Source organism: Uloborus diversus, chromosome 10 (genome assembly GCF_026930045.1).
Source record: "Uloborus diversus isolate 005 chromosome 10, Udiv.v.3.1, whole genome shotgun sequence".
Classification (NCBI taxonomy): Eukaryota; Metazoa; Arthropoda; class Arachnida; order Araneae; family Uloboridae; genus Uloborus; species Uloborus diversus.
Genome location: NC_072740.1, coordinates 112,833,305 through 112,860,987, shown reverse-complemented (window position 1 = coordinate 112,860,987; position 27,683 = coordinate 112,833,305).

The following is a 27,683-nucleotide window of genomic DNA, read 5'->3' as shown; positions in this document are numbered from 1 at the left end:
TGGCCGAACCGTACGCGATCTGAAGCCGATACACTTTATAAATATGTTCAGTTAATCTTTAAACTGGGAGCTAAAACTATTTTTCACAACAGTGGAAAGTCTGCCTTCGTAAAACGTGTAGCGATTCAGAAATCTTTTTGACAAGGATACTTGATTTTTCCAGGAAGTAGATAAAATCCATCGAAATCCCAAAACGTGACACGCAAATAATCAGTAACGTTTCAGTTTTTTTTTTTTTACAGTGAACGCCCTCCACCAACGCTCCCTGGTATGCAAATTATGTGTAAAAGTCTCTAGCTAACTCAATGAATCGGAATAAAGTTTCACGCCACGGGTAAAATCCCCCCCCCCCTCTTGTTTTAAGAATTAAGAATTGTTTTATTCCCGTCCCCTTTAGCTCTTTTTCATCAGACTTTTTTATATTTATATTTTAATTTTTTGAAGCATCTTTCTACTAATGCGATCATTAAAAAAAAAAACAAAAAAAAACAAAAAAAAAAAAAAAAAAATGATTTCTGATTTCTTCTTATTATTTTTTTTTAATCAGTCGAAATGCGCCCACCTAGCTGCTGCGTCTCTGACGAGAACCACTCTTGCCAACCCCTTGTTACGCTACACTGTAAAAACGATTTAGAAACGTTCCTGAAAATAATGGGCAGCTGATGTGCCCAATTTCTGCCAGTAACATATCTTGGAAAAACCAGGAACGTTTTGCGCTAAAATTCAGTAACCTTCCTGACATTATCCTGTAAGCCTCCTGAAAAATTTAGAAATCTTCCCGTTAAAAGCCAGTTATGTCTCCGGAAAACTAGAATTATTATTTTTATTATTATTTTCTTCATAATTGCTTTTAATTTAAAATTTTTCTTAAAATATTAAAAATATTAAACTTCCTTCGTAAAATATGAACTTGTCCTCCTTTATTTAACTCTTACTTTCTTTAAGTTCGGGTACACAGCTAGTCTTTCAAATTAAGATTGTCTGACTGTTTCCTTCTAAGACTTGTCCTGGGTATTTTGAATGTGGAACAAGCATGTAATACAAAAATGGAACCATTTCTTACAGTTTCTACAGCATTTTCAACTTTAGTGAGAAATTAAGCATGAAACATTCTTTGTTGTTAAAAATTTTTTTCTTGCTTTTTTGGCCGCCATTTTTTATGCAAAATGTTTCTTAAACTGATTAATCTCTCTAGATTGATTTATTTTCTTTCTTTCTTTCCCTCTTCTTCCCTTCAGTTTAAACAATTAAGAAATCTGAATATGTTCGAAGTTCTTTTATAGAAAAACCATGTATATAAACATTGTAATAACATTTTTCATATAATTCATGTAAGAATAAATAATTCGCTGGCATTTTTTAAATTGATTCAGAAAATTTTTATAAATGAATGCAATTATTTGTAGAACTTGTACAGAACTACAAAAATGTTGTAAAATTATTTTTTTATCTTATTAAAATTGAGACCCAATGAAATAACCTTATTGATTTTCACTTAATGTATGTACTAAACATTTTGAAACAATGTTGCACGAAAAAAAAATTCAAGCTCATTGATAAGCTTTTGTAATGTTATTGGAAAATTTACTACACATATTATAAGAGTAAACCATAAAATAATGAAACATTTATAATTAATATTTGAGTATATCTCTTAGCAACCAGCATAAAGTCAAAGTCCGCAAAGTGTTACATAAATACGAGATTTTGAAGCCGTCCATTCTCGTGGAAAACTCATTTCGAAAAAATATATCTTTAATTTACACTTCCATTTTCTTTACGTTACATTATGCACGTACATTCATAGAAAAAAAAACGAAACACTTTTAATTATTCGGCCATTATACATGCTAGAAAAGAAAGAAAGGTGTCTTCCGACTTGGTTTAAAGTCTTCTTTAAAACTACGTAGGTAAAATTTTGATAAGGGACCATATACAAACCAAAATGAGCATCAACTCTTGATTTTCAAATGGGAACCCCTAACTTTTGCTACATTATTATGTTTAGACCGCAAAATACAGCCAGGATACGAAATTTCACTGCATTCCGTGCAGTAGAACAGGAGTTATTAACGAAAAACGTTTTAGGGACCGTCACCACATTGAAAATGCTTCTTTCAAGGTCACGGCTTATCAAGTAACGGAATGAAAACAAAGATCGAGATTATCCAGCTCAATTCATGATTTTTTAAGTTCTCTTTTTTTCCGTAATCCGATACTTTTTAGCCGATTATGTTGCAGCAAAAAGCGATTTACGGTCGTTTTTTTTTTTTTTTTTTTGAAAAAAAAAGTAAAAATATTTACTGATTTTTGTCTATCTGGATTAACCTAAGAAAGACGGATGGGTTTTGGCTGGTCCATCGTATAGGTCGTTGTTAGTAAATCGAATAATGAAAAATTAAAAATAATGGAACTTTTTGCCTTTTCTAATATGAACCTATTGGATTGCTTATATAATCATTCAGCAAATTAACCTCATAGAAATGTAAATATCCAACCTAATACCTAGAAACATAATGTGAATATGTTTGATAAATGCATTGCACCTATGTTACAGGTTTATTTTGGAATGAATAGAAAGTCTTTTGGTGTAAAATGGAATTGCGCGTTTTTAATTTCGCAGAACATCGGCAGAAGTTTAGGTCATCGCACAAAAAAATATAAAAAATGTACCGCACTACGTGGGAAGGCGCAGCATTAAATAGATTGGAGACTCGAGCGAAGCAAGGTCCATTTATTCCGTGAAAATTTGCTCTAAATACATAAAATGAACGAAGTATCAATCTAAAAAACAAAACAGAAACAAGAGAATATAAATACCCGTTAATGAGCAAAACGTTCATACTCGAACTTTATTTGGGAAAAATTTGGTTATTTGAATTAACCCAGTGAAGAAACACAGAGACTGCTGATTGTTCTAGAGGCTTTTTTGTAATCAAAAAAAGAGAATTTGTTTCAAATCCTAATTTTTGCGAAAGATCATAATGCGTGGTATTATTAAAAAGGCAAAACACAATCGGCGGTTTTAGTTAAACATGTAAGGGCTCTTAAAAGCAATTTGGGAAAGTAATTTCCCAATGCTGTTTCTAGCAACAAGATTCGAGATGTAAAGTAAGACAAAACAACGTTAGAAGCACAAATTTGTAAATCACAGCAAACTTACAATTTACAGCAATTTTGCTGTAATTTACAAATTTGTGCATCTAACGTTGTTTTGTCTTACTTTACTGTTCAGCACAAAGGTATTTATTTATCTTAAGATTCGAGATGGTCCAACCCGTAATTTAAAAAGACAAAAGTTATTTTAGCTTTAACCAAGGTAAACCGAAATCTGACTTCTTGTCATTTCTCCGATTTTGTAACATTACAAACAAAACTTAGCATTATTTGATTTTGTTTCGCGCACTATATACCTACAAACTAACATTTTCTATAGTATCAGGCTGGCGCACCTCTGGCAATACTAGACGCAGCATACCCGACAGTCGGGTTGATCCATCCCGAGACTACAATTTCGTCCTCGCTGGAGATTTCGCAGACTGGAAACGAAACAAATCTGGCGGGATGCAGAAGTCACCTCATTGAAACTGAGAGTGTGAATAAACTGGTAGGTAAAGTAAATTTATCTGCTGTATGTTTACGGCATCTCACTGGTGAGATAAATTTTCTTCATCCACCAGTTTTTAGGCACACTCAGCTTCAATGACATGACACCTGCTTCATTGTTCAGTTAAATCTAGTTCAGGGCTGTTGTGCTCAGTATTAGGACCCACAGCAGTCAGCGAATGGGATAACCAAACCTCAGTTGTATCACAGTGAAGACGCGGGCCACATTCAGCTCGCGAAGTTGGTCCATGTGGCGGCCCGTTGTGTGTTCAGAGAATAAGAGCAGAACGTAGAATTAATTCCAGTGTCATAAAGTTGGAGCCGAATATTCAGATACTGGATTCTGAAAAACATGTATTTATAATAAAATAGGCACCCATTGGTTGATAACGATAATTTTTTTCATTTTATTTCTTTGACGATATTTTTCCATGTTGTTCAAAAGAGAAGAAAATAATTAAAATTTTATCTTTGTCTTGCGAGAATGATTAAATGTGAAATAAACGGCAATGACCGAGAATATAAATAGAAAAATAGTATTTAAATTATTATTAAGAATAGACAAAAACTCAACTTAATCTAACACGCAAATTAATGTTTTGTTAAATCTTTGACGAAGTCAAAAAAAAAAAAAAAAAGTTCACAATTAGCCACAACTATTACTTTTGTGCAGAATACAGCTCAAAACACGCGGCCCGCTAATGCGACTGAGATTTCCTCTCCTACATCTTAACACATTGAAAACACTATACAAAAAAAAAAAAAAGATTAATTTCTAAAACCAGTAAACTTATCTAAGAGCAAATATTACTTTTTGACCCATCTGGATACTGTTAAAAGCGAAACTTCACACTGTCGGCTATTTTTCGAGTACTTTTTCCCGATTTAGACAATACAATAATTTTTCCTTTTAGTAGATTATCACCGGGAAGAGCCATTAATTCTACACTGTCTATTGCAACATGACTAGCAAGACAATGAGGTTTTGTTGTATGTTTCTAAGAAAAAGTTGTGCATGTTAATTTTTTTGAGCAATCACGATTGCTTATTGCTTTTATTTGACTGTTTTGATGTGGTATCATTTTATTTCCCCACCAGCACCCTCCGCAGCACCATCGTCGGCCGGCCGCCTCACGATGCTGCTCCTCTGGCGAAAACCGTCTCCAGGTTGCGTCAATATCCTACACACACACACGCATACATACACACACATACACATACACTCACATACACTCACTCATGCCTGCACAGACACAAACACACATGCCTACATAAACACACACATACGAACGCCTACACACACGCGCGTACACACACATAGGAACGCCTACACGCACACGCGCGTACACACACACACACACGAACGCCTACACGCACATGCGCGTACACACACAGCACTGCATATACAACACGCACACACACAGCACTGCATACACAACACGCACACACATGCATACATACACACACGCACCCACGCACATGCGCCTACACAAACACACACACATGCGCTTACACAAACACACACGCGCATGCATACACACGCTCGTGATTGCGAAAAACATTATTTTAATTCAAGATGCCAAAAATTCAAATTAATATAAATATATATATATATATATATATATATATATATTGAGTTATTGTTTTACAAAAGGCTATGGCTAAACGCAGAAAGGAAAAAAAAAACAGAAGTATTTTAAGTGTAGCTTTTAATTTAAAAAGTTCTATAAAATATTCTTTTATTAAACAATGAAGTAGTGTTTCGCTTTATTTGCACATTGACGTCTGAACGATATCCACAAAAAACTGACGGTTGCAATATTGTGTTGTTCTTCTGCAGAGACAGCGAATAAATTTATGCATTAAAAATTTCATAGACATACCTCTAATGTAGAAAAATTACGTTATAATTTGTTCGCTTATTTTATCGAACAATTTTTTTTTCTTTTTTTTACCGAAGAAACTAACTTTCATAAGTTCTGTTTTAAAAAAGTATACGGTCCCCTAAAGTAGGAAAAAATGAATTTTTAAGCATAGCGCAAAAACTACTGAATATTTTGAGCTCAAATTTTGGATTCCAACATAAAAGCTCTTCTAAATTGTTTTACTGTTAAAATTTAATATGGTTTCAGATCATATTTTTTTCAAAAAATATTAAAATAATTCATAAAAAAACAAAAATTACATTTTAGGTGTTGTAAATGATGTTTTTATTATTGGGTCGATTCATATTTTGATATGAAAAAACTATCTTTGACGTGCCTAATCTAGTTTTTGTGTTATGAGTAAAAATATCAAAATACGTTTTAACATTACGAAAGGAATTTTTCAAAACTCGATTCTGAAGTAACGGCTGGATCGAATTAATTAAAACTTTGTATACAAAGTTAAAAAAGTATTCTGATCACAAATATGTGATAAAAAAAGTGGTTCTCATTGAAAAATTTGAAGTTGATGCTCGTTCCGTGTCACGTTTCGGGATTTTAATGGTTTTTATCCACTTCCTGGAAAAATTAAGTATTCTTGACAAAAAGTTTCCTGAATTGCTATAATTCGCAAGAATGCAGACCTTTCACTGTTGTGAAAAATATTTTTAGCTCCCAGTTTAAAGATTAACTGAGCGCATTTATAAAATGTATCGGCTTTAGTTTATGTACGGTCTGTCCATGCTAATTAAGCTCCCAAAGGGGAAAAAAAGGTGTGGACTGCATTGCTTTGCAAGATTTTGCAGGCAAGAAAAATTCTCGTTACTTGCTTGCAATTCTGGCATATCTTTGGCCATGCTTGCAATAATGCTCTTTTAACTTCCTTGGTGTATCAGAATGATGACACGATATTCTTTCCATAGACACGACTGGTTTTAAACGGGAAGATTTCTGAATTTTTCATTAGGCTTCCAGGAAAATATCAGGAAGGTTACTGAATTTTAGCGGAAAAAATTTCTGGAATTTGCAAGATATGTCACTAGCAGATATTGGGCACATCAGCTGCCCATTATTTTCCAGGAACGTTTCTGAATTGTTTTTACAGTGTACACACACGTTGCAGCTGCCGAAAAAACGCCTGTACCTCGAGTTTAAAAATTATCACCGCCGAAGCTAATGTAGGCCTGAGACTGATCGTAGAGGACTTTGCTAAAGAAATCCAAAAGGAAACAATACATCTTTCAATGTAAGTCGGACACATTTATTTTGGAAACTGCTCGCATACACGCACACGCATGTATGTATATATGTATGTAAGTATGTATGTTTGCATGTATATATGTATATGATATTCTGTGCAACCTAATTTTATGCAAGTTTCATCTAAGCAAGTTCGGAAAGGTTGGCGAAGAAAATTGGAATTGAACGAGGTCCAGGTGGTTTTTGACAGCAGCACGTACACACACGGTGCAGCTACCAAAAAACTGCTTGTACCTCGAGTCGCAAAATCATCGTCGCCGAAGCTAATGGAGGCCAGAGACTGTTCGCAGAGGACTTCGCTGAAGAAATCCAAAAGAAAACAATACTTCTTCAGAAGTAACTCGGACATGTTTATTTTGGAAGGTGCAAGCATGCAGTCACACATGTATGTATGTATGTATGTAGGCATGTATGTATGTATGTATGAATGTATATATATGTATATGATATTTTATGCAACCACATTTTATGCAAGTTTCATCTCATAAGCTCTCAAAGAATGGCGTAGAAGATTTGAGTTGACCGAGGTCCAGGCGGTTTTTGACAGTAGCACGTACACACACGGTGCAGCGGCCGAAAAAACGCCTTAAACTCGACTCTCATAATCATCGCCGCCGAAGCTAATGGAGGCCTGAAAGTGGTCACAGAGGACTTCGCTGAAGAAATTCAAGAGGAAATAACACTTCTTCAAAAGTAAGAAGGACATATTTATTTTGGAAATTGTAAGCACGCACACACACATGTATGTATGTATGTATGTATTTATGTATGTATGAATGTATGTATACATGTATATGATATTCTAAGCAACCTCATTTTATGCAAGTTTCAGCTAAGCAAGCTCTCAAAGAATAGCGTAGAAGATTGGAGTTGACCGAGGTCCAGGCGGTTTCTGACAGCAGCACGTACACACACGGTGCCGCGGCCGAAAAAACGCCTGTACCTCGACTCTCAAAATCCTTGTCGCCGAAGCTAATGGAGGCCTGAGAGTGGTAGCAGATTACTTCGCTGAAGAAATCCAAAAGGAAACAATACTTCTTTAAAAGTAAGTCGGACGTATTTATTTTAAAAACTACACGCACGCACGCACACACTCATGTGTGTATGTCTGCATGTATATATATATATATATGTATGTATACGATACTCTGAGCAACTCCTTTTAGGCAAGTTTCAGCTAGGCTAGTTCGAAAAGATTGGCGTAGAAGATTTTAATTGACCGAGGTCCAGGTGGTTTTTGAAAGCAGCACGTACACACACTGTGCAGGTGTCAAAAAAAGGCCTATACCTCGAGTGTCAAGATCATCGTCGCCAAAGATAATAGATACGTGAGACTGGTCGTATAGGACTTTGCTGATGAAATCTAAAAGGAAACAATACTTCTTTAAAAGTAAGTCAGACGTATTTATTTTTTAAAGTGCAAGCACGCACACAAACATGTATGTATGTATGCATGTAGGCATGTATGTATGTATGTATATATGTACGTATATATGTATGTATGAATGTATATATGTGTATGTTATTCTGTGCAACCTCATTTTATGCAAGTTTCATCTAAGCAAGCTCTCAAAGAATGGCGGAGAAGATTGGAGTTGACCAAGGTCGGGGTGGTTTTTGACAGCAGCACGTACACACACGGTGCAGCTGCCGAAAGAAATGTCTGTACCTCGAGTCTTAAAATCAGTGTCGCCGAAGCTAATGGAGGCCTGACACTGGTTGCATAGGACTTTGCTGAACAAGTTCAAGAGAAAATAATACTTCTTTAAAAGTAAGTCGGACATATATATTTTCGAAGGCGCAAGCATGCACACACACATGTACGTATGTATGTAGGCATATATGTATGTATGTATGTATGTATGTATGTATGTATGTATGTATGTATGTATGTATGTATGTATGTATGCATACGATATTCTAAGCAACCTCACTTTATGCAACTTTCATCCAAGCAAGCTCTCAAAGAATAACGCAGAAGATTGTAGTTGACCGAGGTCCAGGCGGTTTTTGACAGCAGCACGTACACATACGGTGCAGCTGCCAAAAAACTGCCTGTACCTCGAGTGTCAAAATCATCGTCGCCGAAGCTAATGGAGGCATAAGAGTGGTCAAAGAGGACTTCGCTGGCGAAATCCAAGAGGAAATAATACTTCTTTAAAAGTAAGTCGGACATATTAATTTTGGAAGGTGCAAGCACGCACTCACACATATATGTATGTAGGCATTAATGTATGTATGCATGTATGAATGTATGTATATATGCATATGATATTCTAAGCAACCTCATTTTAGGCAAGTGTCAGCTAAGCAAGCTCTCAAAGAATAACGTAGAAGATTGGAGTTGACCGAGGTCCAGGCGGTTTTTGACTGCAGCACGTACACACACGGTGCAGCTGCCAAAAAACTGCCTGTACCTCGAGTCTCAAAATCATCGTCGTCGAAGCTAATGGAGGCATAAGAGTGGTCGCAGAGGACTTCGCTGGCGAAATCCAAGAGGAAATAATACTTCTTTAAAAGTAAGTCGGATATATTTATTTTGGAAGGTGCAAGCACGCACCCACACATGTATGTATGTATGTATGTAGGCATTAATGTATGTATGCATGTATGAATGTATGTATGTATGCATACGATATTCGAAGCAACTTCATTTTATGCAAGTTTCATCTAAATAAACTCTCAAAGAATAACGCAGAAGATTGTAGTTGACCGAGGTCCAGGCGGTTTTTGACAGCAGCACGTACACACATTGTGCAGCTGCCAAAAAACTGCCTGTACCTTGAGTCTTAAAATCATCGTCGCCGAAGCTAATGGAGGCATGAGAGTGGTCGCAGAGGGCTTCGCTGACAAAATCCAACAGGAAATATTACTTCTTTAAAAGTAAGTCGAACATATTTATTTTGGAAGGTGCAAGCACGCACCCAGATATGTATGTATGTATGTATGTAGGCATGTATGTATGTATGCATGTATGAATGTATGTATACATGCATATGATATTCTAAGCAACCTCATTTTAGGCAAGTTTCAGCTAAGCAAGCTCTCAAAGAATAACGTAGAATATTGGAGTTGACCGAGGTCCAGGCGGTTTTTGACAGCAGCACGTACACACACGGTGCAGCTGCCAAAAAACTGCCTGTACCTCGAATCTTAAAATCATCGTCGCCGAAGCTAATGGAGGCATGAGAGTGGTCGCAGACGACTTCGCTGAAGCAATCCAAGAGGAAACAATACTTCTTGAAAAGTAAGTTGGACACATTTATTTTTGAAGGTGCAAGCACGCACCCACACATGTATGTATGTATGTATGTAGGCATGTATGTATGTATGCATGTATGAATGTATGTATATATGCATATGATATTCTAAGCAACCTCATTTTAGGCAAGTGTCAGCTAACGAAGCTCTCAAAGAATAACGTAGAACATTGGAGATGACCGAGGTCCAGGCGGTTTTTGACAGCAGCACGTACACACACGGTGCAGCTGCCAAAAAACTGCCTGTACCTCGAGTCTTAAAATCATCGTCGCCGAAGCTAATGGAGGCATGAGAGTGGTCGCAGAGGACTTCGCTGAAGCAATCCAAGAGGAAACAATACTTCTTGAAATGTAAGTTGGACACATTTATTTTGGAAGGCGCAAGCACGCACCCAGATATGTATGTATGTAGGTATGTAGGCATGTATGTATGTATGCATGTATGAATGTATGTATGTATGCATACGATATTCTAAGCAACTTCATTTTATGCAAGTTTCATCTAAGCAAGCTCTCAAAGAATAACGCAGAAGATTGTAGTTGACCGAGGTCCAGGCGGTTTTTGACAGCAGCACGTACACATACGGTGCAGCTGCCAAAAAACTGCCTGTACCTCGATCTCAAAATCATCGTCGCCGAAGCTAATGGAGGCATGAGAGTGGTCGCAGAGGACTTCGCTGACGAAATCCAAGAGGAAATGATACTTCTTTAAAAATAGGTCGGACATATTTATTTTGGAAGGTGCAAGCACGCACTCACACATGTATGTATGTATGTAGGCATTAATGTATGTATACATGTAGGAATGTATGTATATATGCATATGATATTCTAAGCAACCTCATTTTAGGCAAGTTTCAGCTAAGCAAGCGCTCAAAGAATAACGTAGAATATTGGAGTTGACCGAGGTCCAGGCGGTTTTTGACAGCAGCACGTACACATACGGTGCAGCTGCCAAAAAACTGCCTGTACCTCGAGTCTTAAAATCATCGTCGCCGAAGCTAATGGAGGCATGAGAGTGGTCGCAGAGGACTTCGCTGAAAAAAATTCAAGAGGAAATATTACTTCTTTAAAAGTAAGTCAAACATATTTATTTTGGAAGGTGCAAGCACGCACCCACACATGTACGTATGTATGTATGTAGGCATGTATGTATGTATGCATGTATGAATGTATGTATATATGTATATGATATTCTAAGCAACCTCCTTTTAAGCAAGTTTCTGCTAAGCAAGCTCTCAAAGAATAACGTAGAAGATTGTAGTTGAACGAGGTCCAGGCGGTTTTTGACAGCAGCACGTACACACACGGTGCAGCTGCCAAAAAACTGCCTGTACCTCGAGTCTCAAAATCATCGTCGCCGAAGCTAATGGAGGCATGAGAGTGGTCGCAGAGGGCTTCGCTGACAAAATCCAAGAGGAAATATTACTTCTTTAAAAGTAAGTCGAACATATTTATTTTGGAAGGTGCAATCACGCACTCACACATGTATGTATGTATGTATGTAGGCATTAATGTATGTATGCATGTAGGAATGTATGTATGTATGCATACGATATTCTAAGCAACTTCATTTTATGCAAGTTTCATCTAAGCAAGCTCTCAAAGAATAACGCAGAAGATTGTAGTTGACCGAGGTTCGGGCCGGTTTTTGACAGCAGCACGTACACATATGGTGCAGCTGCCAAAAAACTGCCTGTACCTCGAGTCTCAATATCATCGTCGCCGAAACTAATGGAGGCATGAGAGTGGTCGCAGAGGACTTCGCTGGCGAAATCCAAGAGGAAGTAATACTTCTTTAAAAGTAAGTCGGACATATTTATTTTGGAAGGTGCAAGCACGCACTCACACATGTATGTATGTAAACATTAATGTATGTATGCATGTATGAATGTATGTATATATGTATATGATATTCTAAGCAACCTCATTCTAGGCAAGTGTCAGATAACAAGCTCTCAAAGAATAACGTAGAACATTGGAGTTGACCGAGGTCCAGGCGGTTTTTGACAGCAGCACGTACACACACGGTGCAGCTGCCAAAAAACTGCCTGTACCTCGAGTCTTAAAATCATCGTCGCCGAAGCTAATGGAGGCATGAGAGTGGTCGCAGAGGACTTCGCTGAAGCAATCCAAGAGGAAACAATACTTCTTGAAAAGTAAGTTGAACACATTTATTTTGGTAGGTGCAAGCACGCACTCACACATGTATGTATGTATGTATGTAGGGATTAATGTATGTATGCATGTATGAATGTATGTATGTATGCATACGATATTCGAAGCAACTTCATTTTATGCAAGTTTCATCTAAATAAACTCTCAAAGAATAACGCAGAAGATTGTAGTTTACCGAGGTCCAGGCGGTTTTTGACAGCAGCACGTACACAAACGGTGCAGCTGCCAAAAAACTGCCTGTACCTCGATCTCAAAGTCATCGTCGCCGAAGCTAATGGAGGCATGAGAGTGGTCGCAGAGGACTTCGCTGACAAAATCCAAGAGGAAATATTACTTCTTTAAAAGTAAGTCGAACATATTTATTTTGGAAGGTGCAAGCACGCACCCACCCATGTATGTATGTATGTATGTAGGCATGTATGTATGTATGCATGTATGAATGTATGTATATATGCATATGATATTCTAAGCAACCTCATTTTAGGCAAGTGTCAGCTAAGCAAGCTCTTAAAGAATAACGTAGAAGATTGGAGTTGACCGAGGTCCAGGCGGTTTTTGACAGCAGCACGTACACACACGGTGCAGCTGCCAAAAAACTGCCTGTACCTCGAGTCTTAAAATCATCGTCGCCGAAGCTAATGGAGGCATGAGAGTGGTCGCAGACGACTTCGCTGAAGCAATCCAAGAGGAAACAATACTTCTTAAAAAGTAAGTTGGACACATTTATTTTTGAAACTGCTCGAATACACGCACACACATATATGTAGGTACGTATGTAGGCATACGATATTCTAAGCAACTTCATTTTATGCAAGTTTCATCTAAATAAACTCTCAAAGAATAACGCAGAAGATTGTAGTTGACCGAGTCACAGGCGGTTTTTGACAGCAGCACGTACACATACGGTGCAGCTGCCAAAAAACTGCCTGTACCTCGAGTCTCAAAATCATCGTCACCGAAGCTAATGGAGGCATGAGAGTGGTCGCAGAGGACTTCGCTGACAAAATCCAAGAGGAAATATTACTTCTTTAAAAGTAAGTCGGACATATTTATTTTGGAATGGTGCAAGCACGCACCCACACATGTATGTATGTATGTATATAGGCATTAATGTGTGTATGCATGTATGAATGTATGTATATAGGTATATGATATTCTAAGCAATCTCATTTTATGCAAGTTTCAGCTAAGCAAGCTCTCAAAGAATAGCGTAGAATATTGGAGTTGACCGAGGTCCAGGCAGTTCTTGACAGCAGAACGTACACACACGGTGCAGCTGCCAAAAAACTGTCTGTCCCTCGAGTCTTAAAACCATCGTCGCCGAAGCTAATGGAGGCATGAGAGTGGTCGCAGAGGACTTCGCTGACAAAATCCAAGAGGAAATATTACTTCTTTAAAAGTAAGTCGAACATATTTATTTTGGAAGGTGCAAGCACGCACTCACACATGTATGTATGTATTTATGTAGGCATTAATGTATGTATGCATGTAGGAATGTATGTATATATGCATATGATATTCTAAGCAACCCCATTTTAGGCAAATTTCAGCTAAGCAAGCACTCAAAGAATAACGTAGAATATTGGAGTTGACCGATGTCCAGGCGGTTTTTGACAGCAGCACGTACACACACGGTGCAGCTGCCAAAAAACTGCCTGTACCTCGAGTCTTAAAATCATCGTCGCCGAAGCTAATGAACGCATGAGAGTGGTCGCAGACGACTTCACTGAAGCAATCCAAGAGGAAACAATACTTCTTGAGAAGTAAGTTGGACACATTTATTTAGGAAGGTGCAAGCACGCACCCACACATGTATGTATGTATGTATGTAGGCATTAATGTATGTATGCATGTATGAATGTATGTATATGTGCATATGATATTCTAAGCAACCTCATTTTAGGCAAGTTTCATCTAAATAAACTCTCAAAGAATAACGTAGAATATTGGAGTTGACCGAGGTCCAGGCGGTTTTTGACAGCAGCACGTACACACATGGTGCAGCTGCCTAAAAACTGCCTGTACCTTGAGTCTTAAAATCATCGTCACCGAAGCTAATGGAGGCATGAGAGTGGTCGCAGAGGGCTTCGCTGACAAAATCCAACAGGAAATATTACTTCTTTAAAAGTAAGTCGAACATATTTATTTTGGAAGGTGCAAGCACGCACCCAGATATGTATGTATGTATGTATGTAGGCATGTATGTATGTATGCATGTATGAATGTATGTATACATGCATATGATATTCTAAGCAACCTCATTTTAGGCAAGTTTCAGCTAAGCAAGCTCTCAAAGAATAACGTAGAATATTGGAGTTGACCGAGGTCCAGGCGGTTTTTGACAGCAGCACGTACACACACGGTGCAGCTGCCAAAAAACTGCCTGTACCTCGAATCTTAAAATCATCGTCGCCGAAGCTAATGGAGGCATGAGAGTGGTCGCAGACGACTTCGCTGAAGCAATCCAAGAGGAAACAATACTTCTTGAAAAGTAAGTTGGACACATTTATTTTTGAAGGTGCAAGCACGCACCCACACATGTATGTATGTATGTATGTATGTAGGCATGTATGTATGTATGCATGTATGAATGTATGTATATATGTATATGATATTCTAAGCAACCTCCTTTTAAGCAAGTTTCTGCTAAGCAAGCTCTCAAAGAATAACGTAGAAGATTGTAGTTGAACGAGGTCCAGGCGGTTTTTGACAGCAGCACGTACACACACGGTGCAGCTGCCAAAAAACTGCCTGTACCTCGAGTCTCAAAATCATCGTCGCCGAAGCTAATGGAGGCATGAGAGTGGTCGCAGAGGGCTTCGCTGACAAAATCCAAGAGGAAATATTACTTCTTTAAAAGTAAGTCGAACATATTTATTTTGGAAGGTGCAATCACGCACTCACACATGTATGTATGTATGTATGTAGGCATTAATGTATGTATGCATGTAGGAATGTATGTATGTATGCATACGATATTCTAAGCAACTTCATTTTATGCAAGTTTCATCTAAGCAAGCTCTCAAAGAATAACGCAGAAGATTGTAGTTGACCGAGGTTCGGGCCGGTTTTTGACAGCAGCACGTACACATATGGTGCAGCTGCCAAAAAACTGCCTGTACCTCGAGTCTCAATATCATCGTCGCCGAAACTAATGGAGGCATGATAGTGGTCGCAGAGGACTTCGCTGGCGAAATCCAAGAGGAAGTAATACTTCTTTAAAAGTAAGTCGGACATATTTATTTTGGAAGGTGCAAGCACGCACTCACACATGTATGTATGTAAACATTAATGTATGTATGCATGTATGAATGTATGTATATATGTATATGATATTCTAAGCAACCTCATTCTAGGCAAGTGTCAGATAACAAGCTCTCAAAGAATAACGTAGAACATTGGAGTTGACCGAGGTCCAGGCGGTTTTTGACAGCAGCACGTACACACACGGTGCAGCTGCCAAAAAACTGCCTGTACCTCGAGTCTTAAAATCATCGTCGCCGAAGCTAATGGAGGCATGAGAGTGGTCGCAGAGGACTTCGCTGAAGCAATCCAAGAGGAAACAATACTTCTTGAAAAGTAAGTTGAACACATTTATTTTGGTAGGTGTAAGCACGCACTCACACATGTATGTATGTATGTATGTAGGGATTAATGTATGTATGCATGTATGAATGTATGTATGTATGCATACGATATTCGAAGCAACTTCATTTTATGCAAGTTTCATCTAAATAAACTCTCAAAGAATAACGCAGAAGATTGTAGTTTACCGAGGTCCAGGCGGTTTTTGACAGCAGCACGTACACATACGGTGCAGCTGCCAAAAAACTGCCTGTACCTCGATCTCAAAGTCATCGTCGCCGAAGCTAATGGAGGCATGAGAGTGGTCGCAGAGGACTTCGCTGACAAAATCCAAGAGGAAATATTACTTCTTTAAAAGTAAGTCGAACATATTTATTTTGGAAGGTGCAAGCACGCACCCACCCATGTATGTATGTATGTATGTAGGCATGTATGTATGTATGCATGTATGAATGTATGTATATATGCATATGATATTCTAAGCAACCTCATTTTAGGCAAGTGTCAGCTAAGCAAGCTCTTAAAGAATAACGTAGAAGATTGGAGTTGACCGAGGTCCAGGCGGTTTTTGACAGCAGCACGTACACACACGGTGCAGCTGCCAAAAAACTGCCTGTACCTCGAGTCTTAAAATCATCGTCGCCGAAGCTAATGGAGGCATGAGAGTGGTCGCAGACGACTTCGCTGAAGCAATCCAAGAGGAAACAATACTTCTTAAAAAGTAAGTTGGACACATTTATTTTTGAAACTGCTCGAATACACGCACACACATATATGTAGGTACGTATGTAGGCATACGATATTCTAAGCAACTTCATTTTATGCAAGTTTCATCTAAATAAACTCCCAAAGAATAACGCAGAAGATTGTAGTTGACCGAGTCCCAGGCGGTTTTTGACAGCAGCACGTACACATACGGTGCAGCTGCCAAAAAACTGCCTGTACCTCGAGTCTCAAAATCATCGTCACCGAAGCTAATGGAGGCATGAGAGTGGTCGCAGAGGACTTCGCTGACAAAATCCAAGAGGAAATATTACTTCTTTAAAAGTAAGTCGGACATATTTATTTTGGAAGGGTGCAAGCACGCACCCACACATGTATGTATGTATGTATATAGGCATTAATGTGTGTATGCATGTATGAATGTATGTATATAGGTATATGATATTCTAAGCAATCTCATTTTATGCAAGTTTCAGCTAAGCAAGCTCTCAAAGAATAGCGTAGAATATTGGAGTTGACCGAGGTCCAGGCAGTTTTTGACAGCAGAACGTACACACACGGTGCAGCTGCCAAAAAACTGTCTGTCCCTCGAGTCTTAAAACCATCGTCGCCGAAGCTAATGGAGGCATGAGAGTGGTCGCAGAGGACTTCGCTGACAAAATCCAAGAGGAAATATTACTTCTTTAAAAGTAAGTCGAACATATTTATTTTGGAAGGTGCAAGCACGCACTCACACATGTATGTATGTATTTATGTAGGCATTAATGTATGTATGCATGGAGGAATGTATGTATATATGCATATGATATTCTAAGCAACCCCATTTTAGGCAAATTTCAGCTAAGCAAGCACTCAAAGAATAACGTAGAATATTGGAGTTGACCGATGTTCAGGCGGTTTTTGACAGCAGCACGTACACACACGGTGCAGCTGCCAAAAAACTGCCTGTACCTCGAGTCTTAAAATCATCGTCGCCGAAGCTAATGAACGCATGAGAGTGGTCGCAGACGACTTCACTGAAGCAATCCAAGAGGAAACAATACTTCTTGAAAAGTAAGTTGGACACATTTATTTAGGAAGGTGCAAGCACGCACCCACACATGTATGTATGTATGTATGTAGGCATTAATGTATGTATGCATGTATGAATGTATGTATATGTGCATATGATATTCTAAGCAACCTCATTTTAGGCAAGTTTCATCTAAATAAACTCTCAAAGAATAACGTAGAATATTGGAGTTGACCGAGGTCCAGGCGGTTTTTGACAGCAGCACGTACACACATGGTGCAGCTGCCTAAAAACTGCCTGTACCTTGAGTCTTAAAATCATCGTCGCCGAAGCTAATGGAGGCATGAGAGTGGTCGCAGAGGGCTTCGCTGACAAAATCCAACAGGAAATATTACTTCTTTAAAAGTAAGTCGAACATATTTATTTTGGAAGGTGCAAGCACGCACCCAGATATGTATGTATGTATGTATGTAGGCATGTATGTATGTATGCATGTATGAATGTATGTATACATGCATATGATATTCTAAGCAACCTCATTTTAGGCAAGTTTCAGCTAAGCAAGCTCTCAAAGAATAACGTAGAATATTGGAGTTGACCGAGGTCCAGGCGGTTTTTGACAGCAGCACGTACACACACGGTGCAGCTGCCAAAAAACTGCCTGTACCTCGAATCTTAAAATCATCGTCGCCGAAGCTAATGGAGGCATGAGAGTGGTCGCAGACGACTTCGCTGAAGCAATCCAAGAGGAAACAATACTTCTTGAAAAGTAAGTTGGACACATTTATTTTTGAAGGTGCAAGCACGCACCCACACATGTATGTATGTATGTATGTATGTATGTAGGCATGTATGTATGTATGCATGTATGAATGTATGTATATATGCATATGATATTCTAAGCAACCTCATTTTAGGCAAGTGTCAGCTAACGAAGCTCTCAAAGAATAACGCAGAAGATTGTAGTTGACCGAGGTCCAGGCGGTTTTTGACAGCAGCACGTACACATACGGTGCAGCTGCCAGAAAACTGCCTGTACCTCGAGTCTCAAAATCATCGTCGCCGAAGCTAATGGAGGCATGAGAGTGGTCGCAGAGGACTTCGCTGGCGAAATCCAAGAGGAAATGATACTTCTTTAAAAATAGGTCGGACATATTTATTTTGGAAGGTGCAAGCACGCACTCACACATGTATGTATGTATGAAGGCATTAATGTAAGTATACATGTAGGAATGTATGTATATATGCATATGATATTCTAAGTAACCTCATTTTAGGCAAGTTTCAGCTAAGCAAGCGCTCAAAGAATAACGTAGAATATTGGAGTTGACCGAGGTCCAGGCGGTTTTTGACAGCAGCACGTACACATACGGTGCAGCTGCCAAAAAACTGCCTGTACCTCGAGTCTTAAAATCATCGTCGCCGAAGCTAATGGAGGCATGAGAGTGTGTCGCAGAGGACTTCGCTGAAGCAATCCAAGAGGAAACAATACTTCTTGAAAAGTAAGTTGGACACATTTATTTTTGAAACTGCTCGAATACACGCACACACATATATGTATGTATGTATGCATACGATATTCTAAGCAACTTCATTTTATGCAAGTTTCATCTAAGCAAGCTCTCAAAGAATAACGCAGAAGATTGTAGTTGACCGAGGTTCAGCCGGTTTTTGACAGCAGCACGTACTCATATGGTGCAGCTGCCAAAAAACTGCCTGTACCTCGAGTCTCAATATCATCGTCGCCGAAACTAATGGAGGCATGAGAGTGGTCGCAGAGGACTTCGCTGGCGAAATCCAAGAGGAAGTAATACTTCTTTAAAAGTAAGTCGTCGCTGAAGCAATCCAAGAGGAAACAATACTTCTTGAAAAGTAAGTTGGACACATTTATTTTGGAAGGTGCAAGCCCGCACCCACACATGTATGTATGTATGTATGTAGGCATTAATGTATGTATGCATGTATGAATGTATGTATATATGTATATGATATTCTAAGCAACCTCCTATTATGCAAGTTTCAGCTAAGCAAGCTCTCAAAGAATAACATAGAAGATTGGAGTTGACCGAGGTCCAGGCGGTTTTTGACAGCAGCACGTACACACACGGTGCAGCTGCCAAACAACTGCCTGTACTTCGAGTCTCAAAATCATCGTCGCCGAAGCTAATGGAGGCCTGAGAGTGGTAGCAGAGGACTGCGCTGACAAAATCCAAGAGGAAATATTACTTCTTTAAAAGTAAGTCGAACATATTTATTTTGGAAGGTGCAAGCACGCACCCACACATGTATGTATGTATGTATGTAGGCATGTATGTATGTATGCATGTATGAATGTATGTATATATGTATATGATATTCTAAGCAACCTCCTTTTATGCAAGTTTCCGCTAAGCAAGCTCTCAAAGAATAACGTAGAAGATTGGAGTTGACCGAGGTCCAGGCGGTTTTTGACAGCAGTACGTACACACACGGTGCAGCTGCCAAAAAACTGCCTGTACCTCGAGTCTCAAAATCATCTTCGCCGAAGCTAATGGAGGCCTGAGAGTGATAGCAGGGGACTGCGCTGAAGCAATCCAAAAGGAAACAATACTTCTTTAAAAGTAAGTCGGACATATTTATTATGGAAGGGGTGCAAGCACGCCCTCACACATGTATGTATGTATGTATGTATGAAGGCATTAATGTATGTATGCATGTATGAATGTTTGTATGTATGCATACGATATTCTAAGCAACTTCATTTTATGCAAGTTTCATCTAAACAAGCTCTGAAAGAATAACGCAGAAGATTGTAGTTGACCGAGGTCCATGCGGTTTTTGACAGCAGCACGTACACATACGGTGCAGCTGCCAAAAAACTGCCTGTACCTCGAGTCTTAAAATCGTCGTCGCCGAAGCTAATGGAGGCATGAGAGTGGTCGCAGAGAACTTTGCTGAAAAATCCAAGAGGAAATATTACTTCCTTAAAAGTAAGTCGGACATATTTATTTTGGAAGGTGCAAGCACGCACTCACACATGTATGTATGTATGTATGTAGGCATGTATGTATGTATGCATGTATGAATGTATGTATATATGTATATGATATTCTAAGCAACCTCCTTTTATGCAAGTTTCTGCTAAGCAAGCTCTCAAAGAATAACGTAGAAGATTGGAGTTGACCGAGGCCCAGGCGGTTTTTGACAGCAGCACGTACACACACGGTGCAGCTGCCAAAAAACTGTCTGTACCTCGAGTCTCAAAATCATCTTCGCCGAAGCTAATGGAGGCCTGAGAGTGGTAGCAGCGGACTGCGCTGAAGCAATCCAAAAGGAAACAATACTTCCTTAAAAGTAAGTCGGACATATTTATTTTGGAAGGGGTGCAAGCACGCACTTACACATGTATGTATGTATGTATGTAGGCATTAATGTATGTATGCATGTATGAATGTATGTATGTATGCATACGATATTCTAAGCAACTTCATTTTATGCAAGTTTCATCTAAGCAAGCTCTCAAAGAATAACGCAGAAGATTGTAGTTGACCGAGGTCCATGCGGTTTTTGACAGCAGCACGTACACATACGGTGCAGCTGCCAAAAAACTGCCTGTACCTCGAGTCTCAAAATCATCGTCGCCGAAGCTAATGGAGGCATGAGAGTGGTCGCAGAGGACTTCGCTGAAGCAATCCAAGAGGAAACAATACTTCTTGAAAAGTAAGTTGGACACATTTATTTTGGAAGGTGCAAGCCCGCACCCACACATGTATGTATGTATGTATGTAGGCATTAATGTATGTATGCATGTATGAATGTATGTATATATGTATATGATATTCTAAGCAACCTCCTATTATGCAAGTTTCAGCTAAGCAAGCTCTCAAAGAATAACATAGAAGATTGGAGTTGACCGAGGTCCAGGCGGTTTTTGACAGCAGCACGTACACACACGGTGCAGCTGCCAAACAACTGCCTGTACTTCGAGTCTCAAAATCATCGTCGCCGAAGCTAATGGAGGCCTGAGAGTGGTAGCAGAGGACTGCGCTGACAAAATCCAAGAGGAAATATTACTTCTTTAAAAGTAAGTCGAACATATTTATTTTGGAAGGTGCAAGCACGCACCCACACATGTATGTATGTATGTATGTAGGCATGTATGTATGTATGCATGTATGAATGTATGTATATATGTATATGATATTCTAAGCAACCTCCTTTTATGCAAGTTTCCGCTAAGCAAGCTCTCAAAGAATAACGTAGAAGATTGGAGTTGACCGAGGTCCAGGCGGTTTTTGACAGCAGTACGTACACACACGGTGCAGCTGCCAAAAAACTGCCTGTACCTCGAGTCTCAAAATCATCTTCGCCGAAGCTAATGGAGGCCTGAGAGTGATAGCAGGGGACTGCGCTGAAGCAATCCAAAAGGAAACAATACTTCTTTAAAAGTAAGTCGGACATATTTATTATGGAAGGGGTGCAAGCACGCCCTCACACATGTATGTATGTATGTATGTATGTAGGCATTAATGTATGTATGCATGTATGAATGTTTGTATGTATGCATACGATATTCTAAGCAACTTCATTTTATGCAAGTTTCATCTAAACAAGCTCTGAAAGAATAACGCAGAAGATTGTAGTTGACCGAGGTCCATGCGGTTTTTGACAGCAGCACGTACACATACGGTGCAGCTGCCAAAAAACTGCCTGTACCTCGAGTCTTAAAATCGTCGTCGCCGAAGCTAATGGAGGCATGAGAGTGGTCGCAGAGAACTTTGCTGAAAAATCCAAGAGGAAATATTACTTCCTTAAAAGTAAGTCGGACATATTTATTTTGGAAGGTGCAAGCACGCACTCACACATGTATGTATGTATGTATGTAGGCATGTATGTATGTATGCATGTATGAATGTATGTATATATGTATATGATATTCTAAGCAACCTCCTTTTATGCAAGTTTCTGCTAAGCAAGCTCTCAAAGAATAACGTAGAAGATTGGAGTTGACCGAGGCCCAGGCGGTTTTTGACAGCAGCACGTACACACACGGTGCAGCTGCCAAAAAACTGTCTGTACCTCGAGTCTCAAAATCATCTTCGCCGAAGCTAATGGAGGCCTGAGAGTGGTAGCAGCGGACTGCGCTAAAGCAATCCAAAAGGAAACAATACTTCTTTAAAAGTAAGTCGGACATATTTATTTTGGAAGGGGTGCAAGCACGCACTTACACATGTATGTATGTATGTATGTAGGCATTAATGTATGTATGCATGTATGAATGTATGTATGTATGCATACGATATTCTAAGCAACTTCATTTTATGCAAGTTTCATCTAAGCAAGCTCTCAAAGAATAACGCAGAAGATTGTAGTTGACCGAGGTCCATGCGGTTTTTGACAGCAGCACGTACACATACGGTGCAGCTGCCAAAAAACTGCCTGTACCTCGAGTCTCAAAATCATCGTCGCCGAAGCTAATGGAGGCATGAGAGTGGTCGCAGAGGACTTCGCTGACAAAATCCAAGAGGAAATATTACTTCTTTAAAAGTAAGTCGAACATATTCATTTTGGAAGGTGCAAGCACGCACCCACACATGTAAGTATGTATGTATGTAGGCATGTATGTATGTATGCATGTATGAATGTATGTATATATGTATATGATATTCTTAGCAACCTCCTTTTATGCAAGTTTCTGCTAAGCAAGCTCTCAAAGAAAGCGTAGAAGATTGGAGTTAACCGAGGTCCAGGCGTTTTTTGACAGCAGCACGTACACACACGGTGCAGCTGCCAAAAAACTGCCTGTACCTCGAGTCTCAAAATCATCGTCGCCGAAGCTAATGGATGCATGAGAGTGGTCGCAGACGACTTCGCTGAAGCAATCCAAGAGGAAACAATACTTCTTGAAAAGTAAGTTGGACACATTTATTTTGGAAGGTGCAAGCACGCACCCACACATGTATGTATGTATGTATGTAGGCATTAATGTATGTATGCATGTATGAATGTTTGTATGTATGCATACGATATTCTAAGCAACTTCATTTTATGCATGTTTCAGCTAAGCAAGCTCTCAAAGAATAACGCAAAAGATTGTAGTTTACCGAGGTCCAGGCGGTTCTTGATAGCAGCACGTACACATACGGTGCAGCTGCCAAAAAACTGCCTGTACCTCGAGTATCAAAATCATCGTCGCCGAAGCTAATGGAGGCATGACAGTGGTCGCAGAGGACTTCGCTGGCGAAATCCAAGAGGAAATAATACTTCTTTAAAAATAAGTCGGACATAATTATTTTGGAAGGTGCAAGCACGCACTCACACATGTATGCATGTATGTATGTAGGCATTAATGTATGTATATATGCATATGATATTCTAAGCAACCTCATTTTAGGCAAGTTTCAGCTAAGTAAGCTCTCAAAGAATAACGTAGAATATTGGAGCTGACCGAGGTCCAGGCGGTTTTTGACAGCAGCACGTACACACACGGTGCAGCTGCCAAAAAACTGTCTGTACCTCAACTCTTAAAATCATCGTCGCCGAAGCTAATGGAGGCATGAGAGTGGTCGCAGAGGACGTCACTGAAGCAATCCAAGAGGAAACAATACTTCTTGAAAAGTAAGTTGGACACATTTATTTTTGAAACTGCTCGAATACACGCATACACATATATGTATATATGTATGTATACATACGATATTCTAAGCAACTTCATTTTATGCAAGTTTCATCTAAGCAAGCTCTCAAAGAATAACGTAGAAGATTGGAGTTGAGTGCAGCTGCCAAAAAACTGACTGTACGTCGAGTCATAAAATCATCGTCGTCGAAGCCAATGGAGGCATGAGAGTGGTCGCAGACGACTTCGCTGAAGCAATCCAAGAGGAAACAATATTTCTTGAAAAGTAAGTTGGACACATTTATTTTTGAAGGTGCAAGCACCCACACATGTATGTATGTATGTATGTAGGCATTAATGTATGTATGCATATATGTATGTATGTATGTATGCATACGATATTCTAAGCAACTTCATTTTATGCAAGTTTCATCTAAGCAAGCTCTCAAAGAATAACGCAGAAGATTGTAGTTGACCGAGGTCCAGGCGGTTTTTGACAGCAGCACGTACACATACGGTGCAGCTGCCAAAAAACTGCCTGTACCTCGAGTCTCAAAATCATCGTCGCCGAAGCTAATGGATGCATGAGAGTGGTCGCAGAGGACTTCGCTGAAGAAATCCAAGAAAAAATAATACTTCTTTAAAAGTAAGTCGGACATATTTATTTTGGAAGGTGCAAGCACGCACTCACACATGTATGTATGTATGTATGTATGTAGGCATTAATGTATGTATGCATGTATGAATGTATGTATATATGCATATGATATTCTAAGCAATCTCATTTTATGCATGTTTCAGCTAAGCAAGCTCTCAAAGAATAACGTAGAATATTGGAGTTGACCGAGGTCCAGGCGGTTTTTAACAGCAGAACGTACACACACGGTGCAGCTGCCAAAGAACTGTCTGTACCTCGAGTCTTAAAATCATCGTCGCCGAAGCGAATGGAGGCATGAGAGTGGTCGCAGAGGACGTCGCTGAAGCAATCCAAGAGGAAATATTACTTCTTTAAAAGTAAGTCGAACATATTTATTTTGGAAGGTGCAAGCACGCACCCACCCATGTATGTATGTATGTATGTAGGCATGTATGTATGTATGCATGTATGAATGTATGTATATATGCATATGATATTCTAAGCAACCTCATTTTAGGCAAGTGTCAGCTAAGCAAGCTCTCAAAGAATAACGTAGAAGATTGTAGTTGACCGAGGTCCACGCGGTTTTTGACAGCAGCACGTACACATACGCTGCAATTGCCAAAAAACTGCCTGTACCTCGAGTCTCAAAATCATCGTCGCCGAAGCTAATGGAGGCATGAGAGTGGTCGCAGAGGACTTCGTTGGCGAAATCCAAGAGGAAATAATACTTCTTTAAAAGTAAGTCGGACATATTTATTTTGGAAGATGCAAGCACGCACTCACACATGTATGTATGTATGTAGGCATGTATGTATGTATGCATGTATGAATGTATGTATATATGTATATGATATTCTAAGCAATCTCATTTTATGCATGTTTCAGCTAAGCAAAATCTCAAAGAATAACGTAGAATATTGGAGTTGACCGAGGTCCAGGCGGTTTTTGACAGCAGAACGTACACACACGGTGCAGCTGCCAAAGAACTGTCTGTACCTCGAGTCTTAAAATCATCGTCGCCGAAGCTAATGGAATCATGAGAGTGGTCGCAGAGGACGTCGCTGAAGCAATCCAAGAGGAAACAATACTTCTTGAAAAGTAAGTTGGACACATTTATTTTGGAAACTGCTCTAATACACGCATACACATGTATGTATGTATGTATGTATGTATGCATACGATATTCTAAGGAACTTCATTTTATGCAAGTTTCATCTAAGCAAGCTCTCAAAGAATAACGCAGAAGATTGTAGTTGACCGAGGTCCAGGCGGTTTTTGACAGCAGCACGTACACATACGGTGCAGCTGCCAAAAAACTGCCTGTACCTCGAGTCTCAAAATCATCATCGCCGAAGCTAATGGAGGCATGAGAGTGGTCGCAGAGGACTTCGCTGGCGAAATCCAAGAGGAAGTAATACTTCTTTAAAAGTAAGTCGGACATATTTATTTTGGAAGGGGTGCAAGCACGCACTCACACATGTATGTATGTATGTATGTAAGCATTAATTTATGTATGCATGTATGAATGTATGTATATATGCATATGATATTCTAAGCAACCTCATTTTAGGCAAGTGTCAGCTAAGCAAGCTCTCAAAGAATAACGTAGAACATTGGAGTTAACCGAGGTCCAGGCGTTTTTCGACAGCAGCACGTACACACACGGTGCAACTGCCAAAAAACTGCCTGTACCTAGAGTCTTAAAATCATCGTCGCCGAAGCTAATGGAGGCATGAGAGTGGTCGCAGAGGACTTCGCTGAAGCAATCCAAGAGGAAACAATACTTCTTGAAAAGTAAGTTGGACACATTTATTTTGGTAGGTGCAAGCACGCACTCACACATGTATGTATGTATGTATGTAGGCAATAATGTATGTATGCATGTATGAATGTATGTATGTATGCATACGATATTCGAAGCAACTTCATTTTATGCAAGTTTCATCTAAATAAACTCTCAAAGAATAACGCAGAAGATTGTAGTTTACCGAGGTCCAGGCGGTTTTTGACAGCAGCACGTACACATACGGTGCAGCTGCCAAAAAACTGCCTGTACCTCGAGTCTCAAAGTCATCGTCGCCGAAGCTAATGGAGGCATGAGAGTGGTCGCAGAGGACTTCGCTGACAAAATCCAAGAGGAAATATTACTTCTTTAAAAGTAAGTCGAACATATTTATTTTGGAAGGTGCAAGCACGCACCCACCCATGTATGTATGTATGTATGTAGGCATGTATGTATGTATGCATGTATGAATGTATGTATATATGCATATGATATTCTAAGCAACCTCATTTTAGGCAAGTGTCAGCTAAGCAAGCTCTCAAAGAATAACGTAGAAGATTGTAGTTGACCGAGGACCAGGCGGTTTTTAGTATATATATATATATATACTAGCTGACCCAGCGCAGTAGTTGGATTAAAATAATTTTTTACCCATTATTTTGATACAGTCAAATTAATATTTTTATTAAAGTTTAAAAATTTTTAGCCGATTTTAAAACATATATGAGGTTGATAATGGGCGTGTTAGGCTGAAGTAAGTGCTTATTAAATTACTTACTTAGTAAATTTAAATTAGTAATTAGTAAATTTTGTAAGTACGACTTCGACCGAACATACACAATTGATTGAAATTAATAGTAAATATCAAAACTGATTGTAAAATATCGGAACGTAAAAATTAAGCATAAACCAACATACAGTTTTAAAATGTATTCTACATTATATCTATCTCAGCTTTATCTATAAATTGTAATCAATAGCTTCTTTACAAAATACAATAACTAAATTAAAAACATATAAAAATTAAATTTTAAAAATGTGGTAGATAACATTTATTTCGAACTCTTGTTTCTATTATTAAAAAACTGAAAACTATCTAAGCACTAAGTTGCGCAT